Source organism: Anser cygnoides, chromosome 4 (genome assembly GCF_040182565.1).
Source record: "Anser cygnoides isolate HZ-2024a breed goose chromosome 4, Taihu_goose_T2T_genome, whole genome shotgun sequence".
In the NCBI taxonomy this organism is placed as follows: Eukaryota; Metazoa; Chordata; class Aves; order Anseriformes; family Anatidae; genus Anser; species Anser cygnoides.
Window position 1 is genome coordinate 76,942,528 of NC_089876.1, and position 20,461 is coordinate 76,962,988.

Consider the following 20,461-nt stretch of genomic DNA (forward strand, 5'->3'; position numbering starts at 1 on the left):
ATACGAAGATATAAAAGGAAGGCGTATTTAGGTCATTTAAGCATTCCTAAAGTTTTTTGTGCTTGACTGAGAAGGATGAACTACAGAGTTGATTATGATCTTCCTGTCCCAGTGTCCTGCCAGAGGACTGGCTTTATGAGCCTCTTTCCTTGTCTCTCTGGTCTCTCTCTCCCACACCAGCTCTCCAGACTCTGGGTCTCACACATCTACTCCAGCTTCCCATTTGGGGAATGTTTACACATAGTTTCTATGAGGATTAGAATTTAGCCTGATGTATTTTCCTATGGAAAACTTACCCCGGTGCAGAACCAGACCTCCCCCCAAATGCTGGGTCTTATTTAAAAAATGTTGATATGCTGAAACTTCTCAAGATTTGACACATTTTTATTTATGTATAATTTTTCAGTATAGGAAAAATACTTTGCCCTTTGTCTTCTTCTGATAAACATCAGGCTTATCAAAGGTTGACTTTTTTTCCTCTTAGATTGCTCTTTTAGTACACAAACATGTTGTCTTCTTGCTTAAAACTTAGCATTTTTACAGGCAACCAAAAAGAATGGTCTAGCAACAGGTAGTTTAAGGGAACTGTAAGTAGTAGAGGAAAATACACCCATCAGTAATCAACAGCATCATTTCTGTAACTCCTAACACCTGCTGACCAAGTCAGGTGTTGGATCTTTAAATACCATCTCTGAGAGGACTATTTTTGTTGGGGGATGAGGATTTCTTCATTTTGAGAAGTTCAGGGCTTAAACAGGCTGTGTTCTACCCTTAAAATATATATTTCAGATTTTTTTTTTTTAAGTGATTAGCATTCTCTGCTTTTTCCTTCTCTTTCATATCCTAAAGTCTAGTGAGAGCATGCATAGGTAAGGGTGTATATATATTTACCTGGAAGATCTGATACTCCTGAGGGATTTGATGTTTGCTGGAAGTTTCTTCTTTTCCCCTTGAGGTAAAGTTTACTTCCTTGCACATCCTAATAACAAGCAGAACAAGGTTTTGAGTTTATAACCGGAAGAGAACTTTAAAATTAAGTAACTCTGTTGAAGAAGTTATGCTGTAGATATTATAAATTAATAGTGCTGATGTCTCGCCCTGCCTCCCTCTCAAAGTTGACATCTTTGTGTGGATGGCCAAGGTAGTTCTTGTCTCCTAATAGCTGCATTGTGCAAACTAGGGGGGACTAGAACGTTTTTGCTGGTGTGATGCTGTGCCTTCTGGATAGCTTATGTGACAAAAGGGGAACTAGGATGCACTGCATGTACATGGAGTAGGCTGGGTTAGCCTATTGCCAACAGGATTTTACCTATGGAAGACGTAGTAGGTAAAACCTGTAGGCTGTTCTTAGCTAAGTCTGTTTCTACTGTGCTTAAAAATACTGCTTCTCTGTAGTCTCAAGACCTTCCTTACCACTAGGTTTGGCAACTTCTGTGTATAACTGAGACACCAAGTTTACGCTTTTATGTTATTTCACTAGCTCTCTAGGTGGCATAAAGTTTTCAAGGGAAAGTGACACCAGGGGTTTTTAGAACGTTTTTATTTCTGCTCTTTAGTACAATGGCCCTCTGTTTTACCTGATATTTTCTGTTATTGTTGCAAGAAAGGAAGGAAAATATACTCTTTCGTATCTCCATTCTGCCTGTGTTATTAAGGCCTCTGATACTAAACTGAGTTCATTCAGACTGTAGCATTTCTCATCTAACAATGTTAATACTTTGAGTAGATGTAAATGAATTTGTAAGTGACTTGTACAGTATTCTTATAACAGCAAGTAACTGGAAACAACTCATCTGCTTTCTCTCTTCTTGTTATATCCTTGTCTTAAATATGTTGAGCTCCTTTCTGTTCTCTTTCTAAAGGTTAGACAGGCCTAGTTTTAGAAGTAATGTGATTTTTTTTTTTAAGCAAAATAAATCTGAATTTTTAGTGTATTAGGGAATTTTAAGCTTATGTTGTCAGGCTAGCATTTTAAAAAGATTTTTAGCAAAGCTTAGCACTTTAAATCATTGAGCTGTTATGTTTATTAGAATTGAATCTATTTTATAATACTCCTAAGTATTTTGCAAATATTTTCTTGAGATTAAAACGTTTGCATGTTCTTCTTGAATATAAGGAACTGATAAACTGCTAACTCAACCCACAGTTTGAAAATCATTTTGTTTGATGTGCAAGCTAAAATATCAATTGGGTATCTGGAGGCTGCTGCATCTTTGGTGGGTGTTTGTTAAAAGCACCTGTAGTATTAAAATGTACCCTTCAGTTCAGCATACAGCCTGACCTGATGGGAAGGAATTACATGTAGCAATAAGAATATGTCTAGAGTCAAAATTCCAATACAATCTGCAGCTGTGCTAAGTGGTTGTTGCTCCTACTAGTGTCAATAAAATAAAGATGTGGTGGGAGGGCACAACTATAAAATTTACTCTTCCTACTCAGATGACTGGGATAACAGTACTACTTTTACTTTGCAATTCTGGAAGCTAATGCTTTCTTCTATCTGTAAAATAGATTTTTATTTATTTTTTAATAGAAACTGAACTCTGTAATCAGAGAAGAATGTGACTTGGAGGCAAAAATGCAAGATCATAGAACACTGATCTCCTCCCACCCTACTTCCACACCCACTTTCCTTTTGCCCTAGTGTGTTTGACCAACATTAAGAAGATTTGATGGGGACTTCTAGGTTTCTGTTAATATTTATTAAGTGAGCGTACTCTTATCACTGTTGTTTGAAGTCCTGGATCATTTCTGGTGCACCAAGACAGAGCTTCTTTGACTCATGTGCTGATAGAAGCTGTCAATTGTTGTGCAGAACCAGGACACACTTTCAGATCCCACAGCTGAAGGTTGCCATATACTTCCAGCATGTTCTTGTCTGCTTGAAAAAGTCCACAGCTGGTTAGTTGAATGATTGCTTCCAGAAAAAATGGAGCAACTTTCCTCCTTCATTCTGCAGATGCTGCTCACTCTAGTGAGCTAGCAGAGTGGGAGAATAGGATGATGAGATGCAAAGTGGAGAAAAATATTAATTGAAGACCCCCAAATACCAGGTTTGGAGGCTTGTGTAAGTCATGATTCAAAATCAGAGGAGGATTCCCGTTTTCTTTTCTGAAGCAGAATTCCCTGCCATACTCACAACTTGATACCTGTAAGAGAAGTGAAATGACCCCTCTCCCTATAGTATCTGAATAATTGATGTGATGCAGTTTTAAAGATAGTTTTCCTCATTCGGAGATCGTTCTTTGCTACTCGTGAAAGCCAAACATTTTGTACTGGCTCAAAGAAGATGCCTAAAATTCCTAGTTGCCTTTGAAAGTCTTTGGCTTTTCAGGCAAATCTTGTGAGTATCGAGAGATGTTGTGTTCTCATGGAGTATTCTCTTTCATTGTGCAAGCATGTGTTTTTAAAAATAATTATCAGCTAGAAGGAAATGGTAGTTAATGGCTTGGTTTCTTGGCCAGGACAAAGGTTTGTTTCCTTTTGTTATTAGCTCTGTGTCATCACAAAAAGTGGGCTAACTTTATTGTGAGTTTGTCTTTTTTTGTTTTCTTGACATATTGGGATGAATAGCTCAACATAACAAATTATTCTATGTGCTTTAGTTTCAAGTTTTTCATGTAGAATCCAAGTTCTAGCATCAGGATTCAATTAAATGATAGTTTGATTTGACTGAAAAATTAATGGTCCAGAACAGAAACCCTCTAGTATTTTTTTTGAAGTTCTTATTTTCAGTACTTCTGTTTTAAATAAAAATCTGGACTCAGCCCAGTAACATAAAGCTACATGTTCTCTCATCAGCTAAACATACATAATGATTAAATTTAACAGTGATTGTTTGCTTATTGCTCCTTTTGGCTGCATAGGTATCTTTTTGCATACATAAAACTAATTCCCTGGCTATAAGTGGCACTGCACTGAGTTGCTGTGAAAAGTTTGTTGCTACTGTCTGTTGCCCTTTTCAGGAAATAATGATTTGCCAAGTACAAATCATATTCTATAATTATATGTCATCTTCAATGACAGCTTGAACATTCAACTCCTGTTTACGCTCGAATCAGGCATATTGATTTTTCATTTTAATGATAAACAGATTGGCATGTAATACATTTGATGATACATCTGCTTAAAACGTGTTAAGATCCCTGAAAGAAAAAAAAAAAAAAGAGTTCCAATGTAGGCTATTGGAGGCATTGAGGCCGAACATAAAATGAGGATGCATGCTACTCTAGGTAATTCACATCAAAAGAGTGCAGTTCCTTTAATTTGGTATCCACACAGGCATATTTATAATTTGCTTTTCTGGTTTGCAGTCTGTCTTTTGGCTGTGAGAGTGTTTTTGCAGCCAAGAATACTAGGGGAATTAAGAGGGGAGGAAAAAATAAAAGCAAATTACTGGGGCTTTATTTGAAAAAATGGTTTTGATTTTGAATTTTGATTTGTTCTCATCAGAATTTACTGCAATTTAAAATGGACCTTGTCCAAACTGTGCAGTTTAACCTCTTGTTACCTGTGCATTTCCTTCTGGATGTTTTTTTGGCATTGTTTTATAGAGCTGTATGCATGCACCTTAACATTTCACAGCAGTGTGTACAATACTTAACTGTATTAAAAATCTCTCTACTGAATAGTTGCTCTTATAGTATCCCAGTAAGCATGCATCTTTATCTAATTTTCCCTATGGTAAGTGTTAAGTAAACATAATGTAAGATTTCTTTAGAGTATAAACAGATACTTTAAAACACATTTGATCTGAAAATCTCCTGTGGACTTGCATGTGAAACTGAGAACTTGGCTTTATTGTATACTATCTGAATATTATATAAAATCCCACTATCCGCTTCTGGTTTGAGCATGTCCTGGGATGTAAGCTGTATGATTATCAGGTTTGGCAGCAGGTACAAAACAGAAATATGCACGTGTTCACAGGGTGTATTTACAAAGGCAAACAACTTGTTAGGGTTCTCAATGCTTTGGATAGAGCAGTTTTGACCAGAAAACAACTGGCACCCTTGGAGGGGAGAACACAAAGAAAACCCACCTAAATTGTAACGGTAAACCTAGTTTTCATGCAGACAATAAATAAATATTTAAAATAAGGCCAGTACATGCTTTCTGTTCTGTAATTTGCAAAATACAGAATTGAAGACTAGAGAATCTTGAGATGTGTACTTCTCTGTGCTTCTTGTCACAGAGAACACCATGACATTCTTAGCCATCAGTAAGGCCAGCAGATATGCTCTGTGTTGAAGTATCATTGTCCATGATGATTTTTAAGGCTGCTTCTTCCTTTGGACTTGCATGATTTGGCACCTAAAGACAAGTGGTTTGGAGCCCCCTACCACAGATAGATGTCCTCTTTACCTTGTTGTTGCTTTGAAACCATTCACACTTATTAAAAGTCATTTTGCTGCTCAAAGTGGGGTAAGCCCTCGATACCTGACTCTTTGTATTCCCTATCCCCTGTTTCCTGTCAGTCTCTTTAGTAGGCCCCTCATAGACTGACCTTGGTATATAGGACTCTTAAGTCTGTTCTTCAACACAAAGGTGATGTGCTGATTTTTCTGAGGGATCCAAGGCACTAGATGTCCTCAGTTTGTTGCTAACGTAATTCTTTTTTGACCCTGCGCTCTTCTGTCTGCATTCTGCCAACCCTGTTCTTTCAGTTCTTCCTCAGTTTTCTTTGATCTCATTCCCTTGTATTTTCAGGATGCTGCTCTTATAAGTACATCTATATTTGATCACGCAGAAGGTACATCTCTGGGCAGGTTCTATGCTCTTTGAGCGTGGCCCATCACAACGCTACCTCCGTCAGTGAGGATGAGAAGAGGTAAAAGCTCAATAGATTCAGTGTGTTCCTGAGCTTCATTCGACTGCTCCTGTGCAAAGCCTGGGAAGCACAGTATCCATGTTTGCCTAAAAAACCTGTAAATTGAGTATTGGTTAGTTGATGTCAGTAAGGAAGGTGTAGAGGATGTTCTAAGAAATGTAGAGATGTAGAGATCTACAGATAGTTTGCTTTTGCAATAGAAAGGTTCTTCCTTGAATAGAAAAATGTCTTACACTTTCAAAAAATCAACTGTTGAAGGGAAATATAAAGCAGCAAGGAGCTGCCTGTTAGACTTGTTTATATCCTTGCCCTAGCCAGCAGTTCAGCACAGCAACACATCCAGGGCATAAACCCTGGTTCTGTGGGTGAAACTCCTGTAGGAGTCATGTGGAGAAAAGCTATATAAAGACTATCGGCTTTCCAGGTGACTGTGCCCTGGAGTTAATTGTTAATGTTTGCTCGCGTTCTTGACTTTGTTTGGAATTTGGTAGGTCTGATTCGGGAAGGCTTTCACCAAGCAGCTTTTATTTTGCATGTGTGCCAGTGGGACCACTCGTCACAGACTGTGCAAGGGGAAGCATTACGTGCGGCCCTACCTGAGAGACAATCCCCACTCATCTTCTGTTTCTTGGCTTTCCTGTCCACGCATCTAAAACATAACTCTGTCCTCTTCTAATGAAAGATGAAGGTCACAATTCTTCTCTAACCCTCTGGGGAGGGTGCTGTTAGGCACTGTGCTGCAGGATGAGCGTGGAGCCCCATGTAGGTCCCTGCTCCAGACAAGGGCTGGATTGGATTGAATATTGTTACCTATTATACTGAATATTCTGTAGTGCTGTATTTTCTAAATTTATTAGACCGAAAGACACTTGTGAAATCTTTGTGTTATCAGTTTGACATGTAATGGATGCAAACTCACTGTAGCTTCCAAAATACAGGAGCAGGAGCATGTTGTCTCTCCCAAGGAAATGTAACTTTCCCACCGGTCAGACAGCTGACTTGGGGAGGGGTAGAAAATAGACAAGCTTTTAGGCATGTAAGCCTTTCTTCATGCTTGACCAATGCACAACAGATCCTTTAGGCACACAGGTTTGCTACAGGATACTTTTATTCTGCAGTAGTATAGGCTTTTTCGTGTAAATTAATGAATTCAAGCGTATAAAATATCAGATGGTATCTTAAACTTGTCATTAGTAAGACGTATGTCAAGTTATCTCACTAATGAGAAAATTAAGATGTGTTACTAGAGACCTAGCCACCGTGGCATTATTTATGTTAACTGATAGAGCATAAGAGTTTGAAATGTACTGGGGAGATGTGGAGGGAAAGGAGAACTTACACAGCTACCTACTGAAAGAAGCGGAGTTTGGGCTACTCATTAGGTTTTAAGTGGTTCTTAAGTATAAGAGAAACATTTTGATTTTTATCCTTAAAAATTAAAATAAAATCCAATTTTTTGTGGTTTGGTTTAGGCAGTTCAGCAGCTGTTTTGACTTGGATTTGCATCCTGCCCTAAACAGCAGCATTTGGAATTGCCATTTGAAATAGCGGTTCTTATTTCTCCGGCTGTGAAAGCGTTCCAGTTCCTGGGAGCTCCTTAGTGGGTGGATGTCTGCCCACTGATACATAGCTCAACAAGGTAGAGATCTAGTGCCACATGTGAATAGTAAAGAGTCCATATTTTTTATGAACATACCTTTGCTAGCCACAACTGAAGGGTAGGACAGGAGCCACCTGGCAATGTCCCCAGCACGTCCCAGGGCACTGAAGCCTCCCAGCGGAGACAGAGGGGAGGAAGGCTGGCATCGTAACAGACTGCCTGGTGCAGAAGTGTGTGGGCAGTCCTGGGGGAAGCTGTTGCCTAGAGGACAGCTCCAAAAACAATGGAAGGAGATAACTTGGCTGGAGTTGTTTAGCATGCAGCAGAGGTCAGGGTCTCCTTGGCAGACCCTTCCTCCTCTTCAGTAGAACCCACAAATGTAATAGAAGTGGGCTGCTGCCAGGAAAGGAAAAATGGATGTTTGCAAAGGGCATTCAAAACTGGCAAAACCTAAACAGCACCAACTAGTTGAGCTGAGCCCTCCCTCTGTCTCCTGCTGATTTTAATAGGATTGAGTTACTTGAGTAGTTCCTATAGTCAGATTACATGTGGGTATTTATAATTATTATCCCTGATATTTCTTTTTTTTTCCACCCCTCCCCACATTTGCTTGCACTTTTTCTCTAGTTATGTTGCAAACTCTGCACAGGAGTGGGGAAAACAGAGTTAGATGCTTCTTGGTTATGCTATGGAGCTAATGCCTGGCAGGTAGCTTGTCATTGTACTTAAAAGACTCAATGAAAGCGCAGAAATGAGGGTGGCTGGGTTTGGGCACTCGGGTGCTCTTCAACTACAACTGCCCCTCTTCTCCCCTAGACTCACGGAGTGAGCAGCCCTAACCCCAGTCTCACTGGCAGTCCCTTAGGGTGCCATACTGTGGAGCGGGTACGCCGTTCCTCCCTTGTTTGTTTGAATTTGTAGCTGAGGCTGAATGCCCGGAAAGCAGAGCCGTGCCTACCGCCTTGGTGCTGGATCAGAGTGCCACTGGATGGTGGTACATTTGAAATCTGAATCCAAACGTTGCTGCTTGTATCCTTTTCTACTTAAAGATGCCTGCCCGTGTGTCTGTTTGCTCCCGCTGCCTAATTCAGCAGCTGTGAGCTGCAGGCAGTAGCACACGTGCACTTGGCTAAAATAACCAGCCAGCCTGTCCCTTTGCTCTTGCCAGAGTCTCATGTTGATGAAGAGAGCTCTTAGGATCAGATTTGGCTTCTCAATTTACCTTATTCCTTTGCCCAAGGCCAGCAGGAAGGCCTTGTCAGGGTGGCCTGCCTTCTTATTTGTCTCCTTATTGGGTTTAAAAATAGTAATTCAGAGAACTTAGTACGGTGTCTAAATGGTTCTTATTTGAACCTTAAAATTGTTGATTAGGAAAAATCTCTTTTGGGAAGAGGCTTTAGTTTTTCTCCTGAAAGTTCTCACTTTTATTTTTTTGAAATATGGTGCAGTATTATTTGAATTCACATGACCATTACTGTACAAAGCGAGGGTTTTTGTTCTTCAGTTGCCCAGTGCAGACTTCTAGGGCAGGTAGCTGGAAATGTAGCTTGTCTGCTGTGCTCTCGAAATCCATCCCATATATGTGAATGGTGCCAGTGTGAATTCTTTTGAATGCAAATAGCATCTTTTAAAGAGATGCTGGTCCTATTCCCAGACAAAAATAAACTCCTTCGTGTCTGTGGGCACATCTCAGAAGTATGTTCCAGGCTGAGCATTCATACACCAAGATTCACCCTGAATCTAATTTCTATGGTTGAGTTGTAAGCCCCTGGAAAAACTGGTTTTAAAATAGGGACGTTGAAAGACCCTCAAGTTTAGGACCAGGCACAGCTATAATTTTACAGGCATTAGGCATCTGAAATAACTTTGTCTAAAGATTATGCTGGGATTTGTCCCCCATTTTCTAGAAAATACTTAACATTGAACTGTATTTTATGCACACAAAAAGACTTATTTCATAAGATAAGGAGCTCAGAGATTTACATTCCAATATTCAACGATGCTATTACTAAGTGCTTTTTCACTCTCATAATAGAGTTGTCATAAACTATAACTCAAGTTAAATTTATGGAAAAAATCTATGTGGAATCTTGATTCTATGTATTTAGGTGGAAAGTGTCCCACAGGTAATTTAAAACAACAACAACAAACAAACACTGCTTCTGGTAGCTGAGGCTCTCATAACTTACCTTGCTTATTATTTAATCAATTACGTTAAATAGCATTTCTATCTACAAATACTGTATGTGTGTGAGGAAGATTCACTGGGGCTACATCTTGTACATTGGGAGGAAATAAATGGAGAGTCCTGCTCCCACAAAACAGGAAAATACTTGCAGCATGTTTGGGTGCAGTGGAAGAAATTCTCCTGACAAGCTGGAATGAAGGCAGGGTCCGTAAGGAGGTTGTGTTCCAGTGAAAGGATGTGTGTCCAATTCCTGCATCAGCCAGCTGTTGAGATGTGCACTCCCTTGCCATAAGGAACAGCAAGACATCACTGTCAGAATGTCATGCTGGCTTTTAGGCATTGGTTTTATATTGTATGGACGTCTTGCAGTGACCAAAGTTCTCCTGTATAGGGCAGTTTTTTTAAAAGAAGTTTTACTCCCAACTTGTCTTCAAGGAGTGCTATGTCTGCAATTCCTGAGTAAAAATCTGTTTCCTCAGTAATGGGAACAACATATTTGGCAGAAAAGATGGTGAAATGCTCTCTTCAAGTCTGTAAGTGATGGTGAATGGAGATCACATATTCTGACACAGGACCCTGAGCACGAGTTGAATATTGTGATTGACTCAGTTGAGTAGCATCTCACTGGACTGCATCCTCAGGGAGTGTAATTGGCAAGGATGATATGCCAAATACAGGCCCAAAGATTGCTGACTGTCCTGGGATGTCTGGAATTTATTTTCGGATGGATGTCTTTACTATGGACTTACTTACCAAGTGCCATTATGTGTACCTTACTTTTCTTTGAAAAGTTCAAGAGTATGTGTGTTCATGTGGTGGAGGAGAGGTAATATGGGTGATCCTGTAAGGGTCTCAGTGCAAGTTAACCTTTCACTTTAATTCGCCTTATTTTCATCTAGTTGCTGCTCTGGAAGTAACTGCTAGTAGTTAGGGTGTTCTAGGTCATTTTTTTTAAAAAAAAAAAACAACAAACAAAATAATTAGTTGCTAAGATTAAGTTATTCAGATCATTGTGCTGTTGACTATTGGTCACAGATCTCCCGTTATTTGGACAGGCTGCTGTTATAGCAACGAAATATCCAACGAAAGCTCTCATTAGTCAAATATTTAAGTGAAGTGTGAGCTGAACCACACATGAATTCACCAGTGTAAAGTATCGTAGCGATAACATAATCCACTGAAGAGTCAGGCATTGCCATCATTCTTGTTGGTGATTAATCATTTACCAAATTAGGGAGCAAATGTAGATCACTGCTTCTACCAGCAAAACAAGTGTGCAGTGGCTGAAGGAGTTATCTACCTGTCTGTGGGAGGCAAGCTGAGGAGCAGGAGGAAGGGAGGAAATCAGTGATCCTTAATAGGTTGTGTAGCTGTTTCTTTACATTGGGTATAAACAAAACAGCATCTAAGGGCTCCCTCACTAGTCTGCCTTATCAATAAAAATGTTACAGGTCTTGTAAGACTTACTGGATCAAGTTGTTCATGCAGAAAACTAAACATCCTTACTTGAAGGCTAAGTGTTATACATGTTGTTTGCATTTTTTACATACACACTTAAAAAGTATTTATCTTGTAAACCTTCCAACTCTTCCATAAATAATTACCATTTCAACCTAAAATCACTTGCTTGGGCCAGGTAAGAAAATGTCTTTTCTTTAAGCTCTTCCCTTCTTCTATCCCTTTTTGTCAAATGCCACTGACATCACATTCTCATCCTGATCAGAAAACTGATTTTTATGAAGCCCTTGGGTAAAATCTTGGTGGTTGAGAAGATGTCCAAGTTCTCCTGGCAAAGGACAGTTTCAACCCATTCCCATGGAAAGTGGTTTAAGTAAACAAGGTTGAGATGGATATCTTGGTGTTCAAATCTGTAGAGTTTCTTATCCGTGATGACTTTCCCAGCCTAATAGGCTTTGGATGCAGATACCTCATGTGACTATTTTGCTGGTTTCACAGATGCTTTTCTTTTCACACCTGCTTTTTTTTTCCTCCTCGTGAGATTAGAATTATCTGCAGGAAACTCTAGATCAGGTGAAGCTGAAATCTGAAAAAGTGTGCAAAAAATACGGGCTTGTAAACATGATAGTGGTGACATCAAGATGCAATTAGATATGTGTATTTTGAAGAACCTGTGTACAGACGGTCACTTCAGACAAATAGTCTGTTCAGAGAGGTATATAGATTTAAGTACAGGAAGTATGGAGCAAATCTTGGATAGTGTAGGTATGTAATTCATTTATCAACTTTATGGAAGCATGTTAATTAGTGAAAAAGTAAGCAGGAGGTGGTGGTAATGCTATACCTAACTAACTTTCCATAAAAAAAATATGCTGTAAATCCTATTTAGAAGGGGATCCAAAAGAAGATTTGGGTTGAATCGTGCAGACACTTCAGTTCACCGTCTGTTATTTATCTCCTGTAGTTTCAAATAATGAGTAATAGGGATGCTAGAGACCAGCTGTCTTGGAGGTGCTCAGGAGACTGCTTTATTCTAACTGTGAATTGTTTCATTTCCTGAATGATACAAACTGATGATTTCTTGTCACTTTTTTAGGCATGTCTAAATAAGTGCAGGAAATCATTCTGCAAACCATAATGTTATGATACATTTTCTATCAACAGCTGAAAACATTTCTGGGTAAGCACAAGTCTCTGAAGTCCTAGAGGTTTTGAGGAATGCCAGAATTGACACTAATCAAATTTACTACCGCAGATTTTTCAAGATACTGTATGTGGTTGAGGAAAATAATTTGGATTGAAGGGGAGCTAGATGGAAAGATTTGCAAAAACGAAGTTGAAGTAAGGCTGTGCATGCTTTTTCCAGTTGAAATAGGAATTTTGAGCTGAACTTGTATAATTGATGTTAAAAAAGTTACTAATGGGTTTTGTTTTATGATGATGGATGAGTAGCTAAGAATATCAGTCTAATTCAAATATGAATTTGTACCTCTAATGTTAACATGACCTAAAATCTTAATCTAATGTCTAAAGAAAATAAACCTTGTATGTGTTTTACATCTTTGTTCAAGAATAGGTTGAAACTATATTTTTGAGGTATTCAGTGTAGAAGTTTTTTTCTTTTTTACAAATTAAGAAACCTCCAGTAAATACAAGGTGCATGAACAGATATTTACCTGTTTATTTAGGTATTAATCCAAGGGAAATAAGTCATTTATGTCTTTTAATACATTTCTTTTCTCTTTAATGCACGGAGCATTCATTATTGTATTGTCACAAACTTTGTAAAATTAAAATAGCTGTTGGTATGGAGCTATAACTATCACATTTAAATGGGGGTAGGGGAAGTTCTCTGTAGATTGCTAATAATAAATTTAACTTCAGTTGCACTGGAGGAGAATATGCATGCTGAAAGATGTATTTTATATTATTTGAATGTCTCTTATTGGCTTGAAGAATTATCTGCCACTTTGCGTCCCACAAGTACATGGCTATTGCTATAGTATGCTTTGTTTAGAGGGCACAGTAGTCACTGTTGGCAAAAATGCAAGCCCTAATTTTTTTCTTGAATCCAGAGGTAGGAAAGAACAGAATTTTAAAAACATAAAGTGCTGATAGTTCCCTTAACATCAGCTCTACTGAGCATCTTCCTGCTTGCAATTCAACTGCTATCAATTCCAAGTCTAGAAAGGCTTGCAGAGTCTGGCAAATGCCTGAAATAAAGCCAGCAAATCTCTGTGCAGCAGCAGGGATGCAGGAGCGATCTTTAAACCTCCTGCACCTGCCATATGTGTCCAGTGGCTGCAGATCTGGCTATGAAAAGCTCTCTGGATACCTGTGGGAGGGATAGGCACACTTGTGCTCCTGCTGCACATTATTACATCTGTGTCAACATATCATATCTGTTGCTAGATTTACATGGCGTTACTGACAAAACATACTCTGTTTGTACTGCTCATCAAAGGCCTCCTATTTTTTTTTTTGTGGATGGAGCCTTTTGCAAGACTGCAGGAAAGATGGGCCGACAGGTCTCCAGCTTAGTTACCTTGCAGTGCGAAGTAGCTGTAATATTGGCTTAACCCATGACTGGAAGACTCCTCTGTTGACAGAAGGTCACCAGAATGGCACTTCTGCTGCCTGATAAGGCTTCTGCCTTCCTGTTCAGTGTGATGAGCACCCCTTCCTGAGCAAAAGTGAGCAGGCTGCGATGTTTCAATGCGCCGGGAACTCCTGGCTGCCAGAACAGCTCCGAGTCCATTCGAAGCAAGGTGTGAGCTATTGTGCCTGGGGTCAGCCCAATGATAAAGGAAAGCAAATGTGAATACAATGGAAAACTCCTCCTGCTGCTTGAGCCTCCCTCCTGTGAGGAGGCACAAAAAGCATATACAGCTTAGATTTAGGGGCCAACTTCTCTACAGCAGGGCTCTTGCTATATAACTTGAGATATGATGGGGATGAGTGGGAATGAGGGTAAATGGAGGTGGGGAGAGTTCATATCCACTACCTCATACACCTAGTTCAGGCACATACAGAATTGGCTGTTTTCTTTCATTTTGTATGTTATGTTTTGGTTCCTGATTGTAGGTACTCTTTGTATTGAGATAGGTAGGATAGACTATAAGCTGTAAAAAGGAATGTGTCGTCATAAGACAGAGAAGCCATCAGATCCCTAATGCAGAGACTTGGTAACAGTTACTGAGTGAAGAACCAGAGAGGCAAAGCTTCCCTGGGAGCCTCATCTGAGATCTGAATTTCCACTGATTTGAACAACGATTCTTCTGGCCATCTTAAGCATTGTTGACCTGCCTTTGGCAATACTGCCACATTATCTTCAAATCTTGAGAGAAATTCCCTCCCTCCAGTGCTGTAGCAGCAACTCCTTCAGCACCATCAGATGGGAGAATGCGGAGACATGGCTGGTGAAATGAGCCAAAGGGTTTTTGGTGATGGGGGAAAGAAGCACTGATACAAAGGAAACAAGTAATCCTCTAGTGTGTTGGTTTATTTGTCCCCTCCTTCATCAAAGAGAGTAATTCCAAAAGCTTCATGCATTTCATATATAGCTTGGGGCCTGGTTTAATTTCAAAGATAAAAGAAATTTGTCCTGGGTGTTCTGTTTGTTTTTTTTTTTTTCTATGAGCCCTAATGTGGGCAGCCAGAGGGCTGTGAACTTGGGAGACCAGTAGCTTATACCAGAGCAGGAATTTTGAGCGGCAAAAATCAGCAAGCTGTGGAGAGTTAAAATGAATATTATTAACCTGACTGAAGTCAGGGCTTTGTAAATGCGTGGAGACTGTCTGAGGATCTTGAACAGATGTTTCAGATGTTAAAACAGGATAGGCTTTGCCCATCCTGACAATCTGTCATTGTGCGTCTGTTCAATAGGCAAATAAGAGGGAATGCCAGCTTTTTTCATGTAAATCTCCAGGGATTTTCCTCTAGGGTTCTGAGCTCTGGCAAAAACCTGTCTGTGAGAATAAGAAGGAAAAAAAAAACCCTACAACATTTAAGCAAAATTCTGGCGTGCACATACAAGTGTATGTGCATCTTTGAATTCAGTTTCAGTGCTTACAATTAGGAAAACGGAACTACCCCCTTGAAAAATACCTTATGAAATTAGTTGTTATGAGCAGTGTAAAGAGCACACGCTTTTGTACTGGGAATTGATGTCTATCCAGCATGCTTTACATGTATTTGTTGAAGGATACAATGCACTTGTATTATTGCACTGATTTCATCCTTGGATGATTTCCCCTTTGGCATACTAGTGACAGTCCTTCATTGGTTATTCATTTATATTATTGATTAACACCTACTGGACCAACTTATTAGTCCCTCTGAATCCATTTTAAGTATCAGGATTTTCTAATGGAGAAATATCTCTTACAGAATACTAACATCTCACTTGTAAAATGTTCACGGGCTTAATTTATTGAACCACGTATAACATAAAACAGCGCTCAACAAATAGACTTCCTTTTATTGTAAGCCTGCAATGTGATGGCTTTTGCCGTATGGAAATGTTACCTGGAGCACAAGTGAAAGCTGTGTTCTGAAAGACTCGTGGGACTTTCTGCCCATCGCTTAGGGGTGTTAGCCTTCCTCCAGGGAAATACTTTTTTCCCTTTTTTGGGGGGTCTTCCCGCAGAAGCGGGTATAGGCAGTCTTGCTTGTTGCATATGGGAAAGTGTGGGGATTGGCTCTGTTCTCCTCTTGGGGAGAAAAGAAGGAACTAGGAAAAACAAGACAGTGCCTTCACTTTCTCCTGGAACTAGCTAAATGGAGAATGGTATGAGTATGTGGCACAGTAAGGGAATTCTTCAGGAAAACTTGTGTCAAGGCATTGTAGCTTTGGGACGTGAATGTCCAAGCTGTATCCTCTGAGACCCCATACAGGCTGAAAAGTACCCTGGTTCAGCAGCATGCATTCCCTAATACTTCTCAGGGAAATCTTTTTGCATCAATATATACATTTAAAAAGTTGTCAAAAACCTCGTGTGATTTTGCACATGCCAATATTGCTGATTAAAGGCTCAGATCCTGAATGATGGTGAAACTCTATAAGCCTACAAAGCTCAGAAAATATTCTTGTTCACTACATCTATTAGCTCACTTGGCCAGTATTTTCCAGTCACTGGCCATCTGGTTTGTTTTCCACGTTAGCTGCTGAAACTTGTTTCACTTACAGTTTTCTAACTTTGCTATGGCTGATAATTGGCACGCTATTGATGACTGATGGATGTTTGCTTACAAGGTGGCTGTGCAATGCCTGGAGCAGGACCAGGTATGTGGAGGGAGGAAAGCGAGGGATCAGAAAAATAAGGTATGAAAAGGGCCACTGTCCTGAACTTCAGCTAGTTCCCTCCAGAATCAACTAATACTGGAAACTGTCTTTTTCTGAGTTAAAATCCTTTACTGCTCTCAGATCTTTCTGACCTGAAGTACTTTAAAACAAAAACAACAACAAAAAAACAAAATAGTATCTCTCTTTATTTGTTAAAAGTTAGCTGTAACTAGAAATATAGTAATTAAAAAAAAGTTACTGTATTTTTATACTATTTCTCCTGTAGTTCCTAGTGCTCCTCCCAGTAGACAACATAGTAATGGGACTTTTACCAGGGGAACAAAAAACTGGAGTGAGTTCACAGTAAGGCTATGATTTAAGATGCAAACAGATGTTGGCCAGTGACGTGGCTGCAGAAGATGAACAGGTGATGAATCAGGAGAGCTTTGCATAGTACAAAGGGTAAATGTCAGTGCAAGTTGTCCTGTTTCTTTTCTTTAAAGACACCTCATTTGGGATGTGCTCTTTTTACTGAATGAAATGTAACGACTTTTCTGACATGGTAACTACTTTGAAACTGGGTAAAGCATAGGCTGCAATTATAAACTAGACTTTACCGAAGCTGAGCATGCACTTCATGGCTTTATGTTGCTTTGAAGCCAGACACTTCATACTTAACACATTTCGTGAAATCAAAAATCAATATTTAAGTAACTGCAAGCGTAACAGAAAAGTTGCATGAACTTGAACTTAAATTTTATTTTTTTCAGTGCCATCTTCAGACAATGCAATGGAGTCACGTAGCTCAGTGAGATTTGCAAAACAGAATATTTATACCGTGATGTTTCCTAACCTTCCTGTTCAGCCTCTACAAAAACACCATTTCTTGCTGCCTGTGGGGTCCAAATGTTGCTTAGAGAAATCTGAGGCCCTAGACACAGGGAGGAAAAGGGCTGGATTAATAAATGTCCATAGGCTGTGGAAAGAATTTGATGCTGACTAGCACTTTCTTCATGGGCCCCCTTCTGCAGTGAGAAACTGCATTTCACGGGGTATTTGCAGAAAGCTCCAACAGAGCTGCTCCACAGAGTGAGGCAGTCTGGAGCATGCAATATGAACAAGAAACGTTATGCCTGGCGTGGAGTGGAGGGGCTCCCTGGAGGTGGTGTCTGCTGCACCTTCTAGCAGCCTGTGGATTATTTCCTCATGGAGAGCTTGGTGCACCCCACTCACCTCTCCCAAGTGCATGCTCAGGTTATTTTCTTCCTCTTCTCCCTTCAGCTGTTCCCCATTCGGTTCCTGCCATGGGCAGAGTGTGCAAAAGAAATGGCAGGAAGGTTGCCTGGTGGATGCAGTGTGTTTTATACGTGGGTTTTGTACAAGACCCTAAGAAGCTAAAAGGCCTGTTTTCCCTGACCACAATGATTCATGCTCTCGGTAAGGGAGTATAAGCACAGGCTCTTAGTAAGCAAATTAATTTTTATGTGCAAGTGACTGTATCGTTATTTGGATTTATTAACGTTTCAGAGCCTTGCCACAAGTTAACCTTACAGTTCCTTCTTGTTCACTTTCCTCCGCTAGAGGGAAAGAGCACTAGGAATGAACGTACAGTATGCTGAATTAAGTTTTCATTTGACTTTAATTATTTGCTCCATCTATTCTAAAGCATCTTGTGTTCCCATGTCTTGTGGGACATCCGTTCAGTGGATGGCAGGTTGATTGTGGGATGGATCTCTGCTGGTGAAAGAAGAACTGGCTCAGGACATCCCTTCATTACAAATGATTTGCCCTTGCATGGTCATTGTGCCATTTGTAGGTTCCTGGACGGATCTCTGAAGAGATCCAAGTTGCCAAATATATGTCCGTGCATGCTTTTACCATTTTGTCCTTTAAAACCAGAGTCCCTTCAAAGGTCTGGTGTGGAGTCCAGCCTCGCAAGCAGGTGAATTGACACCAGGAAGGTGATGGTAACTTGCAGAGGCCAGGTAGCTGTGACTGCACAGGGCTGAAGCTGAGAGGCAGGACCGCTCACAGCCTGTTTACCTGTGAAAAAGCAACTTGGGTCTGCGAATTTACTCTGTGATCCTACGGTGCCTCCTGCCAGATCTGTGCGCCACCAGATCTCTGCTAATGCTAATTAGGTTTGGATCAGCGCGAGCGCTCGGCTGTGCTGCTGGGAGCCAGGCGCAGCACATGGTGTGCTGCTGCTACCAGCCTGGTGCCAGCTGCGGGAGCGGGATGATACCTGATCCGGCACGAAGCGAAGGGTGGTGTAGACAGATGACACCTGATCTCGCCTCGTCTGCTGGGACAGCTACTCCTTGAACATTTTTAACAAATCTGAGATGACAAAGTGAGTTTTTACTGGCTGTGTCATGGCTTCAGTGTTCCTGATGCATTAGTAAGCATCTTAAAGCTGTATTATCCAGCTCACAAAACCATGCCTTTAAGCACCCTCTCTCAAACATCTGTATGTGCCGAGAGGGTGTTTAGAGAATATGGCTGATGGGAGATTAAAACAAACGTAAAAAGGCAGATTCTAGTCTGTCTGGAAATTTCTACTCCTTAGTTGACAGGTAGTTTTGTGCCAAATGCCTGGTCCTGTGAGTGCTGAGGAGTGAGTATAGTCTTGTTGGCTTCAGTGAGCACTTAAGTTATCAGGCTAACACTTGTTAGCTGTTGTGATTTGGGTCCTAAGCCAAAGAAGAAGTTTTCCATGGTAGTGGGGTAAGTCTTATAGACACCAGTTATTTTAATTTAATTGGGATTCAGCTGGAGTCTAGCTGTAAGTAATATCCTCTTAAGGGTTATCCACAAATTCCTTTCAAAGTTGGATTGAGATCTAAAGCAGTAAGAGGGCATTTTTTTGATATATGTTACTGTTGGTATCCTTTTTTTGTCTGTCATCTAAAGGAGAGTTTGACTGCTATGTTTAATAAACAGCAGCCTGTGTGTGCGTCTGTCTGGGAGCAGATCCTGGGACTTTTTTTTTTTAAGGTGCAGTTCTGTGTTAATAACACAGAAGTGTGGCCTGTCTTCTCGTAGCACTAAAAGTGAGATAATCCCTGTGTAAGAAATCAGTAAGTATGGTCTGCTTAATCTAGTCCCAGTGTGAAACTGTTGACATTTGTTCTTTTTTTCTATCATTATGTGACTGGGCCTGTTTTGTGCTGGATTAGGCACAAATCTCCTATGCAGCACATTTGGCATGTTACTAGTAGTTTAACTTCATTAATAATGTATGAAGGAAATGTAATCCATGACAAGGAAGGAAAGAAAAGTATTTTTACAGCTACCAAATCCTCTGGAATGGGTAATTATTCAAGATTTTATGTTTGATGTTATAGTTTACAATTGAGCTCCCTTCACAGAATTAGAAAAAAAAAAAAGAGAGAAAAATACACCCACACAAATATAGTGGCACTATACAAAAAACTGCTCTTTGACATTTGAGCTTGCATATACTGGTTTAGAAGGCATCAAGTAGGTCCACAGAAATGTAGATTGTAAAGAGAGAGTGCTTTATCTTAAATGTTATAGGCTATGCTGTATTCGTGCCTCAATGAAAACAAACTTAGTCAACATAGCAGGATTTTTGTGTTGTTTGTGGGTAAAGAAAAAATGTAGGCACTGAATTACGTTGACTATCATATAAGAAAAGATGAATTGTTTGTGCGCATCAGCTAAATAACATAATTACTCGTTTACTGTTTGTTCTGAAATAATTTCTTACTCAAATTCAGTAGCATGCTTGGTCTTCCCTCTCACCTGCAAGTCAGTCCTAAACAGTCCTGATGTTTGTGGTGGCTGAAATGTTGCAACGTGGCCCCAGGAAGCTAAACCAGCCCCAAAGCAGCGGTCACTCGCAGCTACTTTTGTGCTCTGCACTCCTGTCACATTTGTGCTATCAGAGCAACAGCTGGGGAGACTTTTTCAACAAAGATGAGTGTCAGATAATCCTGATGAGATTCCACATCCAACATCTTTTGTAATTATGTCACATTCAGCTGTAATGGAATAATTCAAGCTGAAAGGACAAGCTTTGATCCTTTCTTAAACCTTTCCCTGTGGACTGGCTATCTAAAAGATTTAAAGATATTT

General features: G+C 40.0%; 1 long non-coding RNA gene across 1 annotated transcript in view; it reads left to right on the plus strand.

Annotated features, from left to right (window-relative positions):
* The first annotated feature begins 402 nt into the window (after nucleotides 1-402).
* Nucleotides 403-20,461, plus strand: part of LOC106038680 (uncharacterized) — a 60,598-nt gene continuing 40,539 nt past the window's right edge. The window contains exon 1 of the long non-coding RNA XR_010831297.1: nucleotides 403-955. This is a non-coding gene — a long non-coding RNA (uncharacterized lncRNA). The remainder of the gene's footprint in view (nucleotides 956-20,461) is intronic.